We start from the raw sequence: 7,093 nt of genomic DNA, 5'->3' as shown, positions 1-7,093 counted from the left end.
GCATGTCGATGAGTATGACAACCGGCAGGAGCCATAGGAGTTGTCTTTATTTATTGTATGACCTGCGTGTCATTGAAGAACGCCATGTAAATTACTTTACTTTATTGCTAAACGCGTTAGCCATAGAAGTAGAAGTAGTCGTTGGCGTGACAACTTCATGAAGACACGATGATGGAGATCATGATGATGGAGATCATGGTGTCATGCCGGTGACAAGATGATCATGGAGCCCCGAAGATGAAGATCAAAGGAGCTATATGATATTGGCCATATCATGTCACTACTCTATTTGATTGCATGTGATGTTTATCATGTTTATACATCTTATTTGCTTAGAACGACGGTAGTAAATAAGATGATCCCTTACAACAATTTCAAGAAGTGTTCTCCCCTAACTGTGCACCGTTGCGACAGTTCGTGTTTCGAAGCACCACGTGATGATCGGGTGTTAGATTCTAACGTTCACATACAACGGGTGTAAGACAGATTTACACATGCGAAACACTTAGGGTTAACTTGACGAGCCTAGCATGTACAGACATGGCCTCGGAACACGGAGACCGAAAGGTCAAGCATGAGTCGTATAGAAGATACGATCAACATGAAGATGTTCACCGATGATGACTAGTCCGTCTCACGTGATGATCGGACACGGCCTAGTTTGACTCGGATCATGTAATCACTTAGATGACTAGAGGGATGTCTATCTGAGTGGGAGTTCATAAGATGAACTTAATTATCCTGAACATAGTCAAAAGGTTTTTGCAAATTATGTCGTAGCTCACGCTATAGTTCTACTGTTTAGATATGTTCCTAGAGAAAAATTAGTTGAAAGTTGATAGTAGCAATTATGCGGACTAGGTCCGTAAACTGAGGATTGTCCTCATTGCTTCATAGAAGGCTTATGTCCTTAATGCACCGCTCAGTGTGCTGAACCTCGAACGTTGTCTGTGGTTGTTGCGAACATCTGACATACACGTTTTGATAACTACGTGATAGTTCAGTTAAACGGTTTAGAGTTGAGGCACCAAAGACGTTTTTGAAACATCGCGAAACATATGAGATGTTTTGAGGGCTGAAATTGGGATTTCAGGCTCGTGCCCATGTCAAGAGGTATAAGACGTCCGATGACTTTCTTAACCTGCAAACTAAGGAGAAAAGCTCAATTGTTGAGCTTGTGCTCAGATTGTCTGAGTACAACAATCATTTGAATCGAGTGGGAGTTGATCTTCCAGATAAGACAGTGATGGTTCTCCAAAGTCATTGCCACCAAGCTGTTAGAGCTTCGTGATGAACTATAACATATCAGGGATAGATATGATGATCCTTGAGGTATTCGCGTTGTTTGACATCGCGAAAGTAGAAATCAAGAAGGAGCATCAATTGTTGATGGTTGGTGAAACCACTAGTTTCAAGAAGGGCAAGGGCAAGAAGGGATACTTCATGAAACGGAAAATCAGCTGCTGCTCTAGTGAAGAAACCCAAGGTAAAACCCAAACCCGAGACTAAGTGCTTCTGTAATAAGGGGAACAACCACTAGAGCAGAATTACCCTAGATACTTGGTAGATAAGAAGGCTGGCAAGGTCGATAGAAGTATATTGGATATACATTGTGTTAATGTGTACTTTGCTAGTACTCCTAGTAGCACCAGGGTATTAGATACCGGTTCGGTTGCTAAGTGTTAGTAACTTGAAACAAAAGGCTACGGAATAAACGGAGACTAGCTAAAGGTGAGCTGACGATATGTGTTGGAAGTTTTTCCAAGCTTGATATGATCGAGCATCGCACGCTCCCTCTACCAAAGAGATTGGTGTTAAACCTAAATAATTGTTATTTGGTGTTTGCGTTGAGCATAGACATGATTGGATTACGTCTATCGCAATACGGTTATTCATTTAAGGAGAATAATGGTTACTCTGTTTGTTTGAATAATACCTTCAATGGTCTTACACCTAAAATGAATGGTTTATTAAATCTCGATCGTAGTGATACACATGTTCATGCCAAAAGATAGTAATGATAGTACCACCTACTTGTGGCACTGCCACGTAAGTCATATCGGTATAAAACGCATGAAGAAGCTCATTATTTATGGATCTTTGGGCTCACTCGTTTTTGAAAAGTTTGAGACATGCGAACCATGTCTACTGGTGTATATGCATGAAGAAACTCCATGCAAATGGACCGTTTTGACTCACTTGATTTTGAATCACTTGGGACATGCAAATCATACCACATGGGCAAGATGACTGAAAAGCCTCGTTTTCAGTAAGATGGAACAAGATAGCAACTTGTTGGAAGTAACACATTTTGATGTGTGCAGTCCAATGAGTGCTGAGGCATGCAGTGAATATCGTTATGTTCTTACTTCACAGATGATTCGAGTAGATGTTGAGTATATTTACTTGATGAATCACGAGTCTGAATTATTGAAAGGTTCAAGTAATTTCAGTGTGAAGTTGAAAGATCGTCGTGACAAGAGGATAAAAGATCTATGATATGATCATAGAGATGAATATCTGAATCACGAGTTTGGCACATAATTAAGACATTGTGGAAATTGTTTCACAACTAATACAGCCTGGAACACCATAGTGTGATGGTGTGTCCGAACATCATAACTGCACCCTATTGGATATGATGCATACCATGATGTCTCTTATCGAATTACCACGATAGTTTATGGGTTAGGCATTAGAGACAACCACATTCACTTTAAGTAGGGCACCACATAATTCCGTTGAGATGACACCATATGAATTATGGTTTAGAGAAACCTAAGCTGTCATTTCTTAAAAGTTTGGGGCTGCGACGCTTATGTGAAAAAGTTTCAGGCTGATAAGCTCGAACCCAAAGCGGATAAATGCATCTTCATAGGACACCCAAAACAGTTGGGTATACCTCCTGTCTCAGATCCGAAAGCAATAAGGGATTGTTTCTAGAATCGGGTCCTTTCTCGAGGAAAAGTTTCTCTCGAAAGAATTGAGTGGGAGGATGGTGGAGACTTGATGAGGTTATTGAACCGTCACTTCAACAAGTGTGTAGCAGGGCACAGGAAGTTGTTCCTGTGTCACCTACACCAATTGAAGTGGAAGCTTATGATAGTGATCATGAAACTTCGGATCGAGTCACTACCAAACCTCGTGGGATGACAAGGATGCGTACTACTTCAGAGTGGTACGTAATCCTGTCTTGGAAGTCATGTTGCTAGACAACAATGAACCTACGAGCTATGGAGAAGCGATGGTGGGCCCGGATTCCGATAAATGGCTCAAGGCCATAAAACCCGAGAGAGGATCCATGTATGAAAACAAAGTGTAGACTTTGGAAGAACTACTTGATGGTCGTAAGGCTGTTAGGTACATATGGATTTTGAAAGGAAGACAGACAATGATGGTAAGTGTCACCATTGAGAAAGCTCGACTTGTCGTTAAGATGTTTTTCGACAAGTTCAAGGAGTTGACTACGATGAGACTTTCTCACTCGTAGCGATGCTAAGAGTCTGTTGGAATTATATTAGCAATTACTGCATTATTTATGAAATCTTGCAGATAGGATGTCAAAACATTGTTTCCTCGATGATTCTTGAGGAAAGGTTGTATGTGATACAACCGGAAGATTTTGTCCATCCTGAAATATGCTAATAAGTATGCAAAGCTCCAGCAATCCTTCTGAGGACTGGAGTAAGCATCTCAGTGTTGGAATGTATGCTTTGATGATGATCAAAGATTTTGGGTTTATACAAAGTTTATGAGAAACTTGTATTTCCAAAGAAGTGAGTGGGAGCACTATAGAATTTCTGATGAGTATATGTTGTTGACATATTAATGATCAGAAATAACGTAGAATTTCTGGAAAGCATAAAGGGTTATTTGGAAAGTATTTTCAATGGAAAACCTGGATTAAGCTACTTGAACATTGAGCATCAAGATCTATAAGGATAGATCAAAACGCTTGATAGTACTTTCAAATGAGCACATGCCTTGACGTGATCTTGAAGGTGTTCAAGATGGATCAGTCAAAGAAGGAGTTCTTGCCTGAGTTGTAAGGTATGAAGTTAAGACTTAAAGCTCGACCATGGCAGAATAGAGAGAAAGGAACGAAGGTCGTCCCCTATGCTTAAGACATAGGCTCTACAGTATGCTATGCTGTGTACCGCACCTGAAGTGTGCTTTACCATGAGTCAGTCAAGGGGTACAAGAGTGATCCAAGAATGGATCACAGGACAGCGGTCAAAGTTATCCTTAGTAACTAGTGGACTAAGGAATTTTCTCAATTATGGAGGTGGTAAAAGAGTTCGTCGTAAAGGGTTACGTCGATGCAAGCTTAACACCTATCCGGATAGCTCTGAGTAGAGATACCGGATACGTATAATGGAGCAACAATTTAGAATAGCTCCAAGTAGAACAGTTATTGGAATAGCTCCAAATAGAACGTGGTAGCTGCATCTAGGAGATGACATAGAGATTTGTAAAGCACACACGGATCTGAAAGGTTCAGACCCGTTGACTATAACCTCTCTCACAAGCATAACATGATCAAACCCAGAACTCATCGAGTGTTAATCACATGGTAAATGTGAACTAGATTATTGACTCTAGTAAACTCTTTGGGTGTTAGTCACATGGGGATGTGACCTTGAGTGTTAATCACATATCAATGTGAACTAGATTATTGACTCTAGTGCAAGTGGGAGACTGTTGGAAATATGCCCTAGAGGCAATAATAAATTGATTATTATTATATTTCCTTGTTCATGATAATCGTTTATTATCCATGCTAGAATTGTATTGATAGGAAACTCAGATACATGTGTGGATACATAGACAACACCATGTCCCTAGTAAGCCTCTAGTTGACTAGCTCGTTAATCAATAGATGGTTACGGTTTCCTGACCATAGACATTGGATGTCGTTGATAACGGGATCACATCATTAGGAGAATGATGTGATGGACAAGACCCAATCCTAAGCCTAGCACAAGATCATGTAGTTCGTATGCTAAAGCTTTTCTAATGTCAAGTATCATTTCCTTAGACCATGAGATTGTGCAACTCCCGGATACCGTAGGAGTGCTTTGGGTGTGCCAAACGTCACAACGTAACTGGGTGGCTATAAAGGTACACTACGGGTATCTCTGAAAGTGTCTGTTGGGTTGGCACGAATCGAGATTGGGATTTGTCACTCCGTGTAAACGGAGAGGTATCTCTGGGCCCACTCGGTAGGACATCATCATAATGTGCACAATGTGACCAAGGGGTTGATCACGGGATGATGTGTTACGGAACGAGTAAAGAGACTTGCCGGTAACGAGATTGAACAAGGTATCGGTATACCGACGATCGAATCTCGGGCAAGTACCATACCGCTAGACAAAGGGAATTGTATACGGGATTGATTAAGTCCTTGACATCGTGGTTCATCTGATGAGATCATCGTGGAACATGTGGGAGCCAACATGGGTATCCAGATCCCGCTGTTGGTTATTGACCGGAGAACATCTCAGTCATGACTACATGTCTCCCGAACCCGTAGGGTCTACACACTTAAGGTTCGATGACGCTAGGGTTATAAAGGAAGCTTGTATGTGGTTACCGAATGTTGTTCGGAGTCCCGGATGAGATCCCGGACGTCACGAGGAGTTCCGGAATGGTCCGGAGGTAAAGATTTATATATAGGAAGTCCTGTTTCGGCCATCGGGACAAGTTTCGGGGTCATCGGTATTGTACCGGGACCACCGGAAGGGTCCCGGGGGCCCGCCGGGTGGGGCCACCTGCCCCGGGGGCCACATGGGCTGTAGGGGGGTGCGCCTTGGCCTACATGGGCCAAGGGCACCAGCCCCAAGAGGCCCATGCGCCTAGGGAACCCTAGAGGGAAGAGTCCTCAAGGGGGAAGGCACCTCCGAGGTGCCATGGGGAGGATGGACTCCTCCCCCCCTCTTAGCCGCACCCCTTTCTTGGAGGAAGGGGCAAGGCTGCGCCTCCCCCCTCTCCCCTGCCCCTATATATAGTGGAGGGGAGGGAGGGCATCCATACCTGAGCCCTTGGCGCCTCCCTCCCTCCCGTGACACCTCCTCCTCTCCCGTAGGTGCTTGGCGAAGCCCTGCAGGATTGCCACGCTCCTCCATCACCACCACGCCATTGTGCTGCTGCTGGATGGAGTCTTCCTCAACCTCTCCCTCTCTCCTTGCTGGATCAAGGCGTGGGAGACATCGTCGAGCTGTACGTGTGTTGAACGCGGAGGTGCCGTCCGTTCGGCACTAGGATCATCGGTGATCTGAATCACGACGAGTACGACTCCATCAACCCCGTTCACTTGAACGCTTCCGCTTAGCGATCTACAAGGGTATGTAGATGCACTCTCCTTCCCCTCGTTGCTAGTCTCTCCATAGATAGATCTTGGTGACACGTAGGAAAATTTTGAATTTCTGCTACGTTCCCCAACAGTTTTCTGGGGCGGGTCCCACTTGTCATTCGGACAGGGGCCTTAACGGGTCGTGGGTGGCAGTTCTCGGGCTCCAGCCCGCCCGGTAGGGCGCTGCGGCCAACGGGTGAAGGGGGGCGGCGCCTGGCCCGGCGCCGGTGACAGTGGCCGGAGCGGGGCGGCACAGCGAGGTGCGGTGGTGTGAGCGGGCGCGCACTGGGCCGCGGCTGGGCGAGCGCGCGCGACAACTGGCACGGCCAGAGGCCCGCGAGCGCGGCCAGTGAACATGGTGGGCGCCGCGATGGACGGGCGTGGTCGACGCGCTGTGAGCGCGAGCGCCCGCGCGGAGGGGAACGGGGCGACGACGGCAGCGAGACGCGGCGCGGGACAGACGGGGGCGCGGTGACCGCGGGTTCGAGTGTGCCCCAGGCGAGCGAGGACGAGGACGGGGACCGTGTGGGAGCGAGGGCAGAGGAGGGAAGGAGAAGGGGTCCTCACGTGCGAGGAGAGAAGGGGACGACGAGGCCTGGTGAGGCCGTCGAGGAGGAGGACGAGGAAGCGGGCGACGAAGGCGGTCCAACGAGGTGGTCCGACGACGACGGGCGACGGCGTCGGGTCGGGGCGGAGGAGCTTCGGGCGGCGGGGACGAGATGATGTAGAGGCGTCCGA

This window comes from Triticum dicoccoides, chromosome 2B (genome assembly GCF_002162155.2).
Source record: "Triticum dicoccoides isolate Atlit2015 ecotype Zavitan chromosome 2B, WEW_v2.0, whole genome shotgun sequence".
NCBI classification, from domain to species: Eukaryota; Viridiplantae; Streptophyta; class Magnoliopsida; order Poales; family Poaceae; genus Triticum; species Triticum dicoccoides.
Note: the sequence above shows the minus strand (reverse complement) of the source record.